At 41.4% G+C, this 18495-nt stretch overlaps 1 protein-coding gene across 2 annotated transcripts in view; it reads left to right on the forward strand.

The window, feature by feature from the left end:
• The first annotated feature begins 3779 nt into the window (after positions 1–3779).
• Positions 3780–18495, forward strand: part of satb1b (SATB homeobox 1b) — an 84726-nt gene continuing 70010 nt past the window's right edge. For both annotated transcript variants that reach the window (XM_086113755.1, XM_086113753.1), the window contains exon 1: positions 3780–4031. The gene's annotated coding sequence lies outside the window, so the exon portion shown is untranslated. The remainder of the gene's footprint in view (positions 4032–18495) is intronic.

Genomic DNA, 18495 nt, shown 5'->3' on the forward strand with positions numbered 1-18495 from the left:
GGGGCATTCTGAAATTCCTTTTTCAAAACGTACGCTGTAATTCTGGCTGTGTCAAAACAAAATGGCGGACTTCTTGTTACATTTCGGGCATGAGTCCTTGATACTTTTTGCTGTTATTCTAGACACATCCACACAATTTTGTGAGTGACAATCAGTGAAACTGGTGTCCGCGGATGAATTTCAAAAAATCTTTCCCAGAATCAAATTTTGATGCCATGCTCCAGTCACAACAAATTACATTACACAATCATTTTTCTCTCAGAGAAAAAAACCCCGGAGAAAATCCAAAACTGACTTTTGCTGACTTTGATTAAATTGGTGGCCACTACTTTTTTTTCAAGCAGGTTAGGGAGAGGGAAAAAAAATACTGTGAACATATTCTACAGCACAGGATAATCACTCAGGATCATCTTTTGGAGACACTGCAGAATTGGGCTTTTGGTGACTTTCAGCGCAATGGAGGGGGGAAATGCTTGAATGTGGCCGATTGTCAGCCTTGACTGTTTTCCGTACGTTACTGTGAGGAAACATCATTCTTGATGAGCTGAATTTGAATAGAAACTGGGTTGGAAAAAAACCCCATCTAAAATTCGTCCGCATGATCTCTATACGTGTACCACTGCTTCAGACTGATGTGGTTTGCCTTTGTGGAATACTTGTTAGTCTATAAAAACTGAACAATTACAGGAGAGAACAAAAACGCTGGGGAAAGTTTTCAACCACAGGGGAAAAAAAAATCCCAGATTGATGCGTGTCTTCAGGCGTCTTTCTCAGACAAATGACTGCGAATCGGCAATAGGCTGTCATTAAACTACGATGTGGAGACGTCTGTGTGTTTAGTATCAGCTTGTGAAAAGATTAATTCCTGGGTTTATGCGTGTCGCCCCTTGTAATTTTAACTTGCTACTTTTTATCATCGAGACTGTGTTGAGTGCAGAAGTGGCAAAAGTACTTGCATTGTGTATGAACGTCGACGTACAGATACTTGTTTAAAACAAAGTAAAAAGTACTTATTCGTCTGCTTGAGCAAAAACAAACAAAAAAAACACCTAAGACTGCATTGTAAGTCAATCAGTCAAGCGCTCTTGACTTTAACTCTCTAGTTATCTTTTTTTTTTTTTTTTTTTACATTGATTCATTTAGTTCTTAGCCATTCGGTTCTCTTGCTTCATACTAATGGTAAATAGCGTCTGTTGTGTATTGAACCCAGATGGTGCAGCAACACATGGAGACAGGCAATGTAACCGTCCTCAGTCATATATTCTTTATCTTCTTTGATAAATGACTAACATTAGTGATGAAATGATTAGATGAGAGAGGAGTTGAAACATCTCCATGAACAGTCTATCTAATACAGATTGTATTATACTGCCCAGTGGGCCAAAGGCAGGCACACCGGTACAATGGCCATTCCATTGATATGGTGTGATGGAAGCTGTTGAAATATTCAACATTTTCTTGAAATATGTAATTCCTGTTTGGTTTAGTTGTGTATTATATCGTGCTCTCGGCACCACTATATTGTCTTATGCCGTAAGTTTTTATACCAGTGACACTCAAAGTGTAGTCGAGGGCTCATATACTGTGTGTGTGTGTGTGTGTGGGTGGGTGTGGATGTGTATAAAAGCAAAGATCCCAAGTAAATAAAAGGAAAACTACCAGTACATCCCCAGAGTAGAGATACCTGATAAATCTAATTGAGTTCAGTCAAGAAGTATTTGTGTGTCTCCACTTTGATTTGCTCACTTGACTTTCGCCCCCTTTTACGGCTTGTATACACATTAACATATTGCATTTACGTCTTGGAAGTGGTCCACTCTGCTTGGAATGCGTGTGTGTGTGTGTGTGTGTGTGTGTGTGTGTGTGTGTGTGTGTGTGTGTGTGTGTGTGTGTGTGTGTGTGTGTGTGTGTGTGTGTGTGTCGAGGTCAGGGTCTGTGTCTGCGTCGATTGCAAAACGAAAAGAAGCCAGAAAAGTTCCATCATTGAAGCCCTGCATCTTTGTCCATTAACGCCATCTTGTGGACACAAAAGGAAGCGCAGTAACAGCTTTCTACGAGCGCCACGAAAAACACAAAACACACACGCACACACACGCACACGTTGAATATCACCAGCTGTTGTCCGCAATGATGAAAACGGAGTGCGAATTTATAATGATTTGGAATCTCTTTAAACTGGTCCTTTTCTCATTTGGACTCCCGGGAGGAATGATATATGCACACACACTGCAAGGACTTTTTACTTGTTTTAATTTCGTTTCTAAATGCAGATTTTTTTTTCTTTTCATTTTGATAAGTTTAGTGGAGGTACACAAGACCAACACGGGAAGTTTTCTGCTTTTTTTTAAAGACAAGAAGAAATGGAATGAGAGTGTTAGTTTGCCACGACAATCGTATTTATAAAATGAATGAATTATTGTTTTATATCATCTTTCAATCAATTTAATTAACGTGCATTCATTTTACATGTTTCTCTGTTTCGTCTGCTGCTTCCTTTTTTTAAAATGTAACTTTTTTCAAAATGTTTTTTGCTATTAATTCAAATGTATTTTAATCCTAGGTTTGCTGTAAATTCATCTAAATTCATTGTTTTATGTTTTTCTTACTATTAATCCATTTAGTTGTAATATTTTACATCAATCGTGACATTTTTATTCACTTAGAAAGCTTTTTGCTATTAATTAAAATGTATTTTCATTCCATTTCCAACATTTGCTTCCTGTTAACTAAATGACCATGTGTTATTTTATTCTCAATATAAAAAGTAAATATATTCCCTGTTTCAGTAATTTGAGCATAAAAAATTGCACCTTTCGCTCAAAACGTCATAATTTTGACGTGGAACATGACACGATATGTACACAAACTGACACTACAGTTATCCCCCCCCCAATCATGCGTACGTTACGCACACCTGCAAACTGTCAATCACAGACCCAGGCACGTATACACACGCACACACGTGATTTGAACATGACGTCAACACAACTCGTCTCAGTTACAATTTCAGAGAAATGTCAATGCTTTAAAACAGCAAGAATATTATTTCGCACTTTGTAGAGATTATTATGATAACCGTCATTGTAATAGATTGAAGAGCTCTATCATTGAGACACACACACACACACGTATACACACACGCAAGCACACACACGCACACGCTCAGTGGTCTTTTTTTTTTGTCCCATGAAAACGTTCGTGTCATCGGACAGTAAATAAATATGAAATTGAAAGGACATCTGACTTTTCATCTGTAGCTGCTTTCTTTTTTTCTTTGATTAAATTGTTTTTCATCCTAAAAATGAAAACAAGACCAAACGCGTCTATTATAATTGCCGTTATTAGACAATTTTGATTTGATTGATGTCATTTCTGCGTCATCTGCCATGTAGAGCTGGAATGTTCAACGAGACGGCTGGAGGGGGGCAGGTGGGGGTGGGGGGCAATAAATGCAATTCAATTTTAAAATCATAAAATAATTTTAGTGATGAGCTTCCCGCATGATTAAAGCGCCTTTTTATTCCGATTAAAGGTCACTTTGCATGTTTATTTTTGGGGGGGTTTTCGGTTTCGTTTTACGTTCAGGTGATCCTATCTTTCTCTTTTTCGCGGGCGTGCGCGCGTCCGAAGCGCACACTCACTGGCGCGCGCTCACGCTAACGCACACACTTCACCGCAAAGTGGGGCAAGCCGCGGCACAGCTGGCAAATGATCGATTTGTGCACACGCTTAGCGGGGAGGGGCGGCGCTCGCGCGTTATACCTGCCGCCGCCCCTCTCAAAGTCCCACTCGCATGCCGCCACTCCACTCTCTCCTCCTCCTCTCCTCCTTCCTTCCTTCTCCTCTTCTTCCTCCTCGCCTCCTAAGCATCCGCTGCATCATCAAACTTCAGCCCCTAGTAGAAAATTACTTGAAAACAACACCCCAAAAAAAGAGTGGGGGAAAAAGCAATTTTCTTCCGCTTTTTTTTTTCACCTCGCTGTGGAACTTTTGATGGAAAACAAGCGGTCGAGCCACTGCTGACTTGACAGGTACGCTCAGCTCTCACTTTGCTTTTTATTTTATTTACCGTCTTTTTAATGCGACTTTTTTTTTTATCTCTTTCACATTTTCATAGTCATAAAGCTAATAAGTACTGCTTCAAGGATATAGCCTATCTATGAAAAAAAATAGCGTGAAAAGCAATCGGCAGGCAGACCTTCCTTTTCACTTAAAACCCACACGGATCCAAAGTGGCTTCTTCTTCTGCGTCTGGGATTTTAATATTTCATAAAGAGAGGGGGGGGGGCGGGGGTGAATGAAAATATGAATTAAAAACTTAAGAGCATGCAGGCTTTCATGGTAAATATAAACGTTGGCTTTCAGCGCACATTCATCTCATTTTGATTTGAATAACAAATTTGAAAAAGAGGCCAACTAAGGAGAAGATGCCTTCACGTACTCATTAATAGAACTTATTGAGCAGAAAGATGTGTTTGATATTTCAGATTGAGGATGGAGAAGGTGCAAAATTGGAGTTTAATCTCACTTCTTTATTGGAGTTCTTCTCATTTCATCTTTTACAAACAAAGTGAGCTCAAAGGAACATTTCACAAGGTCAAAATTTGGATAAAGTTTCACGCGCGTTTTGTCATGTTTGGCGCGACGCTCACTCAATTGATTGATGTAAAAGGAAAGCAAAACATCAATGGGGTTAAGACTTTTAGATTTGTCAAAGTTGCACATGCACTGTAATGCCTTTGGATTCATTTCTGCCCAATGCACTGAGATACATTACAAGGGCTGTATTCTATTTTTTTCGACATGAGGCATTCATTAAAAAAAAAAAAATTGGAATCAAGTAAAATGAAAGCTAAACAGAGATTGGATTTAAATTTTTTTTTTCCCCCCACTGTCAAAGTTTCACATTCTACCATTTTTGGCTCTACGCTCACTCAACTGACATCCAATAGATGAGATTTAATTGACATGAGGCACTCATCGTTACATTATATACCCCAAAAGGAAAATTAAACGTTAACAGTCTAAAGGTTTTTTTTTTCCCAATGTTGAACATGTACGCCACTATGTTTATCCGCTCTTGCTTCTTCAGTTCCTCCAGAATGGTAGAATGAGATCCATAGCGAGAGATGTAAGCTATTTCATCGACTCGAGGGCTTTAATTCTTGACAGATTTATGAAAATGAAGTCTTAACACGGATTTCGCAAAAGTTGCACACACACTCTCTACCATGTTTGGTTCTATGCTCACTTCCTTCGATTCACCTGCACAATCCAGGACAAGAGCCCGTTCTATTTAATTGGCATGAGGCATTCGTTCTCCACTGAGATGGATTCACTGAGTTTTTTTTATTTTATTGTCAAAATTGCACACACATTCTCCTATATTTAGATGTACCCTCGTGCCAGTGAGAGCCAACACTACTGCTGTATTATATTTCATTGACAAGAGGCATCCAGTGTCCGCAGAGATCGCGGAAAATGTAGGAAGGCTTTTTTACACTTCGTCCGAGATGCGCACGCATTGGACTATATTTGGATCGACAGTCGCTTGATTACGTGTACACCTGCACAAACCAAACGAGAGCCGTATTATCTTTAATTAACACCGGGCACTTATTCTTGACTGAGCTCAAAGGCAAATGGAGTTTTAATGGGATTGAGGTTTTCATCAAAGTTTCACGTTGCACTTTTTCACGTTTGGAGCGACGCTAAATTCATTAGTGACACCCATGCGAGCCATTAAGATCCAATATAAAAGCAGTGTCGCTGAACTGACATGAGGCGTTCGTTTTTAATTGAGAGAGAAGAAAAATATGGATTACCGGGGTTCTGGGTTTTTAAAAAAAAATTTTTTTAGATTTTTTTTAAAGGTTGATATCGGGGTTTTTTTTTTTTTTTTTTTTAAATCCATGTTCACTTTCTTAGATGCGTTTGCACAAAGTAATGAGATCCACGACTGGAGCGTTATCGTCTTTCATTGACACTGTCGGGGAGGTATTCATTTTCTTGACTGGGATCGAAGTTAAATGAAGTCTTATTTGGGTCAAGATTTTGGCCAACGTTGTACTCCGTCATGTTTGGATCGACTCTCACTTCATTAGTTACATCCGCACGATTCAGTGACAATGATACTAGAGTCGTATCGTATTTAAGACTCTCGACTGAGATTAAAAACAAAAAGAAGGCCTAACTATCCGCTTGTGACGTACACATTGTTTGTTTCATGAGGGACACCCACCTGTAGGCGACCTAAAGCAATCCAATATGAGCTGTATTTTATTGGACACGGTCAGGGAGACGCTCATTGTTTTAACTGAGATCGAAGGCAAACGAAGGGTTGGACTATCATATGCAATGTATACATTGTGTGTATGTTTGTAAAAGTGTTGTTGTGCGCTCATGTAAGTGTGAATACTAACCAATGAGGAAGCCATCAGGGTTTTAATCAGTGGGGAGGCGTTCATTTTCTACTGAGGAATGTTGAACGTGATCTATATGTCACGTGTATTTGGACGCGTGTGTGATTGATGTGCCAACCAACGTTCATACGGGCGTTTAATTAGGTACGCAGTCCGACACGATATGTGCAGTAAGTGACACTGTCAGGGTGGTCTTTATTTTCCCCTGGGATCAAAGACAAGGGAGGCTTAAAATGGTGACTGTATGTCATGCGTGCATTGGTACTGACGGTACAGGTGTCAAACTTTGACACGCAAACGCGGATCCGTCGTGAGCTATGTGGCGGCGCCACATTTTCGAAGAGGAACTTCAAATCACAACCACACGGATCAATGTCTCAAACGATTTTCCTGAAGACACATTTTCAGTTGTGTACTGTACAACCACACCGTTCCTGAAATTTTGCGGGAGTTGCACACCGCTGCAAACCACACTAACATATTGCGAGATGAATGCTTCAGAATGTTTGCTTTTTTCTTAAGCCATATTCTCAGCCTAAAACTCATTCACCAGCTGTCCCCAACCTTTTATTAGCCTCACGGACCGGTTTAACGCCAGGCAATATATTCACGGACCGCCCTTTAAGGTGTGGCGGATAAATACAACAAAATACTCTGATATGACCTGCATGAAAACTGTGGTATTTTCGAAACATAATAATAAACACAAATCGTGACACGAGGAACACTCTCTGGTCGCTATGGTAACGTTTAAACGTGCCTTCAAAATAAGATACAACGCAAATTCGAAGTGCGTGAAAAATACGACTCCACACAATGTTGAATCCGTGGGAGCCCTGAGCTTGATTTTCTGCAACTAGGCAGTCCCATCTCGGGGTAATTTGAGACAATGACACCTGAAGTGTGTGGCTTATGTCCAGTCTTCTTCGTAATTTCGTTTTGGTCGCCATCGCTGCAGAAAATCTCCGCTTCACACAAGTAGGATGTCGGAAATAGCAACAGTGCTGTTGTGGCGATCTCAGAATATTGAGCCATAACTTTAATCCACAACACCGGCAGAGTTGTTGTCTCGAACGTACTTTTAAGGCCGCTGTCATTTGCGATCTCCAAAAGTTTTTTTTTTTTTTTTTTTTTACTCATTTTGCAAGCTCCTGCGTTTCATTTTTAGCGTAACCGATCACGTGACCGAGAAGTGCGCCTTGACGAAGTGTGACACATACCGATGTAACAGAGGATCGGGTAATTTTTCAAAATAAAACATCTTTCGGATTCCGAAATAAATAAAACGGAATTAATGTTTTTTTTTTGTTTTTTTTTTTAATTCTTTCTGTGCTGCCTGGTATGAAATGACCCGAAAAAATAAAATTCCACCTCGCATTACTCGACATATTCTTTAAAGCAATATATCGAATTAGCAGGAAGAGCAGCTGTACCGCGTCCCAAGCCACAGAGAAACAAAGCATGTCGTGGAGCAGGTTTGTTGCATGTATGATGCAATGTGGACGTTTCTTCGAAATAAGAATCTGGATCAGATAAATCGAAGTTATGTATGTGGTGGCGCAGGGGAAAAAAAGAGAGTCAAGCCATGCGGGCATTTTGTGTAAACACATCGGAGCAAATGTCGGTTGCGGCTTCTCTGAACGCCCAAGACGCGTGTGTGCCACTTCTCGAGAAGCGTCGTGGCTGAGCACCCGCGGCCCAGTGATCAAGAAACGTGCTAAACAAAGTTGCAGTTTGTTTGTCCCTGTTTTTTTTTTTTTTTTAATCTTTCAAATTCCAGTTTGTTCACATCACGTGCAAGTTGTAAATTAGCTTCAAAAATGAATGAAAAAAAATGTCGCGAGCGTCTGGCTGAAACCTCATAAGTCCCAATTAGGTAAATGTCCCCCCCCCCCCAAAAATCTATACTATTGGTCATTCCACCCATGTGGATGTTATTTATTTATTTATTTGACAAATTGTTGACCAATTTAAAGCGTCAAAATTGTCGAGCGCCGTTTGAGGAGGCAATGTGAATGGTTGAACGATTTTTGGCACGTCCTGAAACGTGACTATATCGGAGGAAGAGGATTTCAGTTTCCACACCAAAACGGACTTTTTGCAGCAACGAATCTCATTTGAACCCTTTCATGCCTATCATCCCTTTGAACCCCCCCAAAACATGGCAACTCCCTGCTCTCCCTTAAATACAGGTTACTGGTTAATGTCAACCCTTGCGGGTCACCGCAATACTATCGATACATTTAAAGAACTCAAATTTTTAATGACCATATCAGACAAAAATCGACACTTCGGGAAAATGTCTTGATATTTATACGGTTAAAATGGTTTAAAATCGGAAGCATATAAATGGCCAGCATCGCGTGAAAGCAAAACGAGTTATACGGTGAATGTGAATCGCAACTGTGACAAACAAGTCGCCCAATTCCAAAAAGTTTGAACGTGTCTTACATGCTTTTCATTCTTCTTCGTCTCTTCCAAAAAAAAGATCATTCAGAAAGCTTATTGTGCATGTTATTTTATTTTTCACTTTGTAGCCCTTATGTCCAAATGTTCATTTCTTTTTCAAAATTTACTGTACCCAGACGGCAAAATCTTTTGATACCTTCTGCGTAAACCTTCTAGAAATGTAGATTATTGCGTGGTGATTGAGTTTCAGAAGCTGCTGCTGACGCCCACCACCTTAGTCTCGGTTGAGAGTCTCGTGTAAGACTTTTTTTTTTTTGGACCCTGCGGGGCCAATTAAGCGAGGTGGTGTCTTTTTTTTTCTTTGTTTATTTGTGATGAAATAATGCTTCCTACCAATTGCTTTAATTGTCGAATTTTATTCCCATTGCGGGGGAAAAAAAAGCTCACCGGGCAAAGCTGTTAAAACACGTGTAAATATAGACTTTGGGTCATATGGAGAGCTGTTTGTTATATTTTGACGCTTATCTGGTTGTTTTTACACATTGGCGCCAGCACAAAGATGAACATAATACAAATGGCTTTAAATTAAAATGGAAGACTTCTGGTGTATTTTAAAGCATGGCTCCTTGAGATTTTTTTTGTGGGTTTACTCGTGGTAGATAAGCCTACCAAATTATATGTTGAAACCTACTTCCGGCGCTACATTTTCCAAAATTTGGTGTTGTGGCGTCGCCACCACTTAGCCAATTTTTGAATCCAAAAGCCCTGAAAATGGCCTCCCCCATCAGTCTAGTATACATGCTTCAGCTTTAGTAGCAACCGCTACTGCTTCAAACCCGCATGGCAGAGTTCCTATTTTTGTGTATGGCTTCTTGAGAGTTTTTTTGCGGGTTCACTTATGATAGATATGACTACCGCGGTTCACGTTGTTAACTCATTCAGTACCAGCCAATTCTGGACCAAGTCTGAAAAGATGTTTAAAAACGTCTTTGGGAGTGAATGAGTTAAGTGAAACTGGCTGCAGGTGATGAATTTACATCAAAAATCTGTAGGCTGATTTCAGAAAATGACCCAAATGACCCTGATGTGTCGAGCTTCCAGGCATTGTTTCTTGAGACTTTTTTTGTGGGTCTACTCACGATTGATATGCCTACCAAATGTCACGTCATTAAGTAAAACTGGCTCTCGGGGCTGAATTTACAAATAAAAATCTCTGGGATGAGTTTGCTTTTAAAGGACCCGGGGAACTGAGCAAAATGTCCGTAAAACAGCTGCTTTAAACCAAAATGACTGGCTTCCTGGGTATTTTAGGGCAGTGCTTCTTGAGACTTTTTTGTTGGTCTACTCATGATAAACGTGCCTACCGAATTTCATCTTACTGAGTGGAACTGGCTCCAGGGGCAACATTTTTAAAACATTCCAAGGGGCACTACGGAGCCAATTTTAGGAACGTAGATGATTGAAACACTGTCTCAGTGCTGCATTCCATGAGGATTATTAAACACACACACGCCACGCGCACGCAGTTTATAGTCCCACTTTGCAGGGAATGATATCTTGGATAAAGCCATTAATTGCAGTCTTTTACCGTCTCGATGATGATGGCAGGTTTGCGTGGCATCGAGTCCAATTATACCTGCGGTAGGCATGGGACTAAATACCTGTTTAGATGTCTTTTACTAGACTGTCGCCAGTAAATAAGAAGCCTGTCTACCACACGCACATTTGGGGATTCCACCTCCAAATTTTACGATTCGTATGAAATGATTCACACAGGGTATATTGCTTCTGGGTTTTTTTTGTTTTGTTTTGTGTTTTTTCCTTGATGTGTGTTGTTGCGATTTTGAATGCTGCATTCTTTGAAAAGTTACTGGTGAGGCCACTCCTTGGGTGAGCACTTAATGGGCACTCTCGTTGTGTACGTACACTAGCCGAGTTTATGGGTCAGTGTGACATGCAAAACGATTAAAAAAAACAACAAAAAAATAAATAAACCTCAATCTCATTAAAGCTTCTAGACTGTATGATTGACTGTTTTCCTTTCCTTCACATATAATTTCCACATGATGGATGCTCTTTTCAGTTTAGCGAATTGCTAATTGCTTGGAGGTAACCGTGGGTCAGTGTGACCCACCTTCTCTTCAATCAGGAAAAATATAAATCAATAAAATGCCACAATTATTGTTTTTCCGAAATAAGAAAGTGGGGGGGGGGGGGGAATAAGTGCAGAAGAATAAATTCTATCAAATATCTTTTGAGAGTTTTGAAGGGTCACTTTGACCCGCAACTTAACAGGAGGTTTCAGCTCATTGTCTAATCTTCTGAAAGTTCCTTTTATGTCAACGCGACCCAGTGTACATTTCATGAAAAATATCTCAAAACATTTTAAAGACATTTTCCCAACCACTGTGTTTTCCTCAATACTCAAAGTTGTCAATTTGACCCAAAACATGACAAGGGGTTGAACGCTCATTGCCTTATGCGCTTCAAAGGTTTCTGTTCGATACGTTTGGTGAGTTTTGTCTTGCCTCTGGTATGATTTTCAAAATGGTTGATCCTCATTGCTCGGCTTGGTTTATTATTCGCGGGTGCTTAAACGGTTGACGAGTCCTTGCACGAAGGGGGGGGGGGTAAAAAGGTAAAACAAAAGCAAAGTCCGTCATGTCACGCTTTTTGCACGGCATGACAAGCCCTCGCTACGTGCGCTCTTCCTCTGTGATTACGCCACAGCGTAGCAAATACAATTTTAATACAAGTTTGAAGTCACGATTCAAATCACATTAGCTCAAGGCTTTTTTTTTCACTTCATTGTCCTTCATTCTGATGCTTGTCTTTATTCCATCTGTGGAGGTTTTTGGGAATCCTATGCCTGTTTTTGTTTTTTTTTTAAATTATTATGGAGGAGGAGGGAGAGTTTGCAGGAAAGCGCATCCGAGATCAGGTTGTTAATACCCACCCACGTACCGCAACACACACACTGCATCCTTATCGAGCGTTTTGTTTCTCGCCGGATGAGTGACGCCTCCTTTGACGAGGGATTAAGGCGGCAAAGAAAAATAAGATGATAAAAAGGCGACGCGACTTGAAGTCGACACCCGCGTTCTTTTTATTTATTCTCTTATTTTTCCCCAGAGACGCTTTGCCCATTCTGTCGCCTTCCTCGCTTTTATACAGCGCTTCCGACAAAGGCCTCGATGCTCTTCGGAGTATCTGTTCTCCCGCTCACTAATTTGGGGGAGTAGTGATGGCGGTAAGACAAAATGATGGTATAACATCACGTTGAGAAAACAAAAAGAAGACTCGCAGTGCCAAATTTTGGGCCGAGAGCATTGACATTTTTTTTTGCGCGCACTGTTACTACAAACATGTCCAATTGAATGCTGATTGGTGAAACTGCTAAAAAAAATAAATCTCCCTAGTCCAAGTATGCATGAACATTTTTTTTTTATTTAAATTGACTGTTTCAAGAAGCAGGCGTCCCAGTAGTCGAGTGGTTAGCACGTCGACTTCACAGTGCGGAGGTACCGGGTTCAATTCCAGCTCCGGCCTCCCTGTGTGGAGTTTGCATGTTCTCCCCGGGCCTGCGTGGGTTTTCTGCGGGTACTCCGGTTTCCTCCCACATTCCAAAAACATGCATGGCAGGCTGACTGAACACTCTAAATTGTCTCTAGGTGTGAGTATGAGCGCGAATGGTTGCTTGTTTCTGTGTGCCCTGCGATTGGCTGGCAACCGGTTCAGGGTGTTCCCCGCCTACTGCCCGAAGATGGCTGGGATAGGCTCCAGCACCCCCGTGACCCTTGTGAGGAAAAAGCGGTTTGGAAAATGAATGAATGAATGAATGTTTCAAGAATCCTTGTTTGATGCTGCGTTACACCCATACGAGATGGCGTCGGCAAAAATGTTTTGTGATTTAGCATTGCCAGTCTGTCTAGGCAAGGCTAGGCAAGCGCAATTTTATTTCTATAGCACATTTCATACACAGAGCAAGTCACCTAAATACCTCAAAGCACTTACAAAGACATTAAAGAAATGCAATTGAATACAAATCCATTAGGGCTCCGAAGGTCAAATAGTGGAGTTCAAAGCAAATATGGTGATGCAACATTTAACTGTTATGCTACATGCAAATGTCACTTTTTGGAGTTGATTCCAGACTTTATTTTTTGTCATTCTTGTTGTATTGTACTGAGCAGCCGTGAAAGACATGTCTGTACCATTATACTGAATAGAAACATTTTCTAGTTTTGACAACAACAAAAAAGTCACAAACCGAAATCAATAAAAATATTCCAAGAATGTCCACTTCTCTGCCTTTCTGTAATTCTTCCAGTCTGTCTGTGTCTATTTTGCAACCTGTTGATGACACTATAAGCCCGAATCAAAGCTTTAAGTGTTGCAGACATTCAGAGAATCACAAAGACTGGAGGAATCACAGAAAGGCCAAGTGGTAGACGTTCTTGGACCCTTTTTTTTTATATTCCGTGGTAGAGAGCAGCAAACTTTTTGTGCAAAAAGTACAGAAACACTGAACAATTACAGTTACCTGATAAAATGATCAGCTGTCCACTGTAGTAACCACTGTCCCTCAAAGGGTTAAAGGCACTAATCACTAAATCGGGCTTGCCTGCGCACTGTAAAAAAAACCCTCAAAAGCGATACCAAAAGAAAAAAGTGCTACAGCAGAAAACGCTGTAGTGTAACGTGAGAAATACAGTGTGAGATCAATACCACTGGGTGGCGGGCTGTAGGAAGTGGTCAAAAGGTGCCGCTCAACTTGGCATCGGGGAGGTCATGATGTCACGAGAGTCGCTCTCTGGCTCGCTCATCGTCTATTTCTAGTCTGCCTCACACGATTAGAAAACAATTAAGCCCTTAGGAGACGACGCTGCGTTCATTATACCTCTTCTGCTTCTTCTCTCGCCTCCTACACTGCCGGGCGGACAGGCGAGGAACATAAGAAATCACCGTATTTCACCGCTAATTGAAAGCCACACTCGCCACGTGTTAAAAAAAAAAAGCGGGACTAAGTGGATTTGTTTGTTGGGGGGGGGGGGGGGGAGTAGATGTTACGGAATATTTGCCCAACTTATTTCGCGCTTAACATAGACAAGATGATTACGAGTCGTGCTCTTCACATGAGGTCATTAATAAAACATGCAACGCATTCCACTCCGCAACAGTGTGTGTGTGTGGGGGGGGGGGGGGGGGGGAGAGTACAGGGAGAATAACATTGTCATTGAATTGAAATTGTCAATAGCAGATATGAAATGATGCCAATCGTCATGTCTCACATTTCCTCTGTTGGTTTTTCACTTTGTTACACGTTGTGAAACCTGTCCTCCCACACACACACACACACACACACACAAACACTTACAATCACTTGTTTTTTCCGAGAACAGTTCTTTTTTTTTTTGCAAATTTCATTTTCATTCATACGCCCACTGGTCACAATATCAAGTACACTTTCATAATCCCTTCAAATTTAGCCTTTACAGGGATGATAAGGCAGAGTTTCAAAAAAAAAAAAATCAATGATTGTGGCTGTCCTGCATTTCTAATATTTTGGGCTGCATTAATTTAATTGCACGTTTGGGGCAATGTTAAATTCGACATTTTTGTTGGTCAGAAAGGCCTGCGATTTTAAACGGCCCATTTTGTCATCAATGTTAAAAAAATATTCGAGATGTAAGTAAGCTTTTCAACGATTGAAACCAGATTCCCTCTGATTGGTACCTGCCGATATGGGCACGTTTTGTTTCCACCTTGTCTTTTCATTGTGTTGGCTCTGTTTAAATTCACTTCGCTGTCAGCGGACCTGCGGCCGGCCACGGTGCGCTCTGAGGCGGCCCAGGAGGAACATTTTTCCTCGGCGAGCACTCTGAGGTGGACTGACCAGCGCCAAACCACAGTCCATGGCTGTTTCTTAGTTTGAAATCCAACCGCATGCGGACACCATTCTTCACTCTGGCTGTGTCACTTAAAACACGGAAATGTATTTGGATCATGTGTGAAAGTTTCCGCTGATGAACCCATCCTCCATGAAAGGTGCCAGAAAACGGCACAATACTTATTCGGAAATGTTTCGGAGTGCCTCCCAAAACAAATTTGTAGTGGTTTAGTCCTCAACTCCTTTGAAGATGGCAGCTGATGCAAATTTTAGCTTTGTACAAGACACGGGCGCATTGTCGCTCCCTCAGCCATTTTTTTTTCTGCGTTGGGTGGGCATGTAGCAACCATGAAGTAAACCCGCCCCCCGTCCTGATCAAAGCCACGCCACTCACGTGCTCTGTATGTAATGCGCACTGTAAAGAAGCCGACGATAGCCACAGCCGCTCGGTCGCTAGCATGAATTATTTCGTAATTGGAGTGTTACGAAAACACTTCATGTTATGGTATTGATGTTTGATTGAAAATCAAAAATAGGTGATAAACGTGCCCGTTGGGCAGAAATATTTCTTCGCAATCCTCGCAGCTGTCTGAGGCACCTTCCGCATCTGAAAAGCGGCTTCTACTTCAAATATTAGTCTGAGGACTTTTGAACTGTTATTGCTAACCGGAAGTGGATATTCTGCAATAATTTCCTTTAGAAACGAAATATCAGACAGTGTGATAAATAAAACCATCTAAATGAGTATTATTCATTTTTAAAAATCGACGTCATTCTTTTTGGCGACATTGACAGTGTACCTAATATTGTGTCCGCTGGTCATAAACAACAAATTGGCATCAATACGGCAGATTAATTTTCTCAAGCGGAATTTTTTTTTTTCTCCCTTAAATCCTTTGCTGCCTCCAAAATGTGTGAATGAGGAGCTGAGACGTTGCTAAAGACCCCCGTCACCTCCCCGTCGCCCACCACTCAGACTAATTTGTATTAGTAATCGCAAATAATGGTATTAATGCCCATTAGCAGCGAGGCGAGGGGCGAACATGAAGACATTACAACACCTACGTGCACTCAGCCTCTAAATAAAGACGCTACCTCCGCACCGAGCCAACTATTTAGAATTTCCATAATCATTCCCGTCTCCTCTCCCATTAGTGTCAGATTTTTTTTTTCACCTTCCACCCCCCCCCCCCCACCCTCCTCCCAAATAGACAAAATATTCTTGTCCCGCAGTTTAAAGAGTGCTGGCCCAGGTGTAGCAAATGCGTAATGACGATTGACATTGACATTGGACATGGAAAACGAGACCTCTTTTTGCACTTCATGTTTTCCTTAAAAACGTGGCCAAGCGGCACCAAATCCAGCCTGCCACAATTACGAAACAGAGTGCGTGCGCGTGTCTGTGTGTGTCCGGGCCACATTGCTGTGAACCCACGTTGAGCCCAGCTAAATCTGCATTCAGATTGTGATAAGCTAGTTGTTTCAACATATTATTCTCGCACCCTCCTCCACCCCCAAAGTATTTTCTCATGATTATTATTCCTCCAATTTTTGCCGTTCTACCTCTTCCACATTTCTCCATTGCAGATGCAAAATATTCTCGTCATTCAGGCAAAAAAGAGACATATCGCACATTTAATGTATCTAACTTGAAAATAATGACATCGTTCAGGAAATCTTGGGAACTTTTTCACCAGGTTTCAAAAAGTCTTACTTTGTCCCACAAATCCACGTTTTGCCCACGGAATTAGTGGAGACCAAGGTTTCAAAATAAAGTCATCTTGTACTTTCATGATTCACAATTTAGCAGCCGATTCAAATCATTCCAACTTGAAACTGTTCAGGGGACATCTTGAAAACTACTTTCACGGTCCCAAAATTCACACATTGATGATGAATCCACATTTTCCGTGACGTTGCCAAATGCAGAACTGTCACATATTTACCTCATTCCAACTTCAAGTCTCACATTCTACATTTCAACAATTCAGCCAGTTCCGCGGCATTCCAGTTCAGAATTAGCATTCACGTGCAATTTCTGAATACATTGTAATCTCGAGTTATTTTTTGTGTCTCCACATCGCCCCCAACACCCCCCCCCCCCCACACACACACACAAATGTTATATGTTAATTGATAATCAGCAGTGTTGCTTCGCCGGTGCGTTCAGTGCAAGTCTGCGCCCCTTCTGGATGTCAGATTTTTTTTTTTTCCCTTTGCTGCAGCCATGTCGCTGCCAAGCTGGGTGGCTGGCAGCGCCGCCACCTGTTGGCCGTGCCAAGCCTTGGCAGGGGTTATCGGCGCTCTCTGATGGCGCCTGACAATCGCCGTGGAAATGACTGCGGCTGCTTGCGTCACACCGGAGAGAAAAAAAGGAGCACGTTTCCCCACGACGGCTTAAAAATAAGAGAAAATGCGGTGTAACGCATGTTGACACACACCTTGTTTTTTTTGTTTTATTTGCGGTGGCACTGCATGGTGCCGAGCAAGTATAAACGTCTGTGTGTGTGATGCTGTGATGCTCCTGTTCACATTTTCTCTTCGTGGCTGCGCCAAGTTGGTCATGTTTTCATTGACATTTGTGAGCTAGCTTATCAGGGTTACGCCACAAAAATATGAAAATGGAGGTTGTGGGCGTTTTTGGAAAATTCAACCCCCGAATCCAGCTTCATAGAAATACATCAACTTTCACCAGGGTACACACAACTTTGAAAAACTTGAATGTTGACGCCCCCTAAAAGTTGATGAAGTCATCTGCGGAGGAAATTATTCTTCATTTGTTGGGACAGATCTTTATCTTGAATGCAGAATCATCTCACCTCTCTTTCGCTTCCTGTTAGAATCGTGAGCAGAAAAAAAAAAGACTAACAAATACCTTCGCAGCAGTCGCGAGACTCTTTTACAATGCTTCCCACCGCCCCCGCAAAACTTTATCACCAGGCATCATTCTGTCTCAGGTGACAACGCTTCAGTCGCAGTTTCCTGCTCGAAGGCTTCCGTTCTCGCCTCTTGCGGGGAATTCACTAGGACCAGACAAACTTCTGACCCCACACGGTTGGTTGGAACAGCAATCGGGGGTTAACCGCCGACGCAACACCTCTTTTCCGTCTTCTTCTAAATCCTTTGACTTTACGTCAAAGTGTCTGTGGTCGGCGTGTTTATCAAACAGCGGCTTTGCAAAGACGAGGTGATTACGGTGTTTACGGTTGCGGAGTGAAAATATTGTCACACTGCACGTACGCTTGACCTCGCCAGGACGACTTGGCACCTGTAGTTTTTGTTGCGACTGTAGTCAGCAAACGCACTTCCTGTTTGTCGGTTTCCTGTTCTTTTACCTTCACCACTTTCGATGATACAACACAGCAATCTTCAAGATAAAATCTTTTGGAATAAGTAATTGTTGTGGAACTTCTAAAGTCAAACAGCCACAAATTGGAATTGGACCACGATTGTTTTACAAAGTACATTGGTACCCCTACTTACGAAATTAATTGGTTCTGGTAGAAATTTTGTAACTAGAAAATTTTGTAAGTAGAGACGCATTTTCCATGTAAATGCCCTAATCCGTTCCAAGACCCCCCCCCGCCCTCAAAATTCAGCCATAAATGTTTTCTAAAGCATACAAATGAATCAAAATATGTAACACATACTGTACATGTTACAATTATATTATTGCACAATAATACATTTAATAAAGGTTTGCACCGGCCGCAAACAGTCTACAGATATTGTCTTTTACAACACAACTTTACTAGATTTACACTTTCATATGTA

Source organism: Hippocampus guttulatus, chromosome 6, assembly GCF_054856545.1.
Source record: "Hippocampus guttulatus isolate MCC_2025c chromosome 6, RoL_Hgut_1.0, whole genome shotgun sequence".
In the NCBI taxonomy this organism is placed as follows: domain Eukaryota; kingdom Metazoa; phylum Chordata; class Actinopteri; order Syngnathiformes; family Syngnathidae; genus Hippocampus; species Hippocampus guttulatus.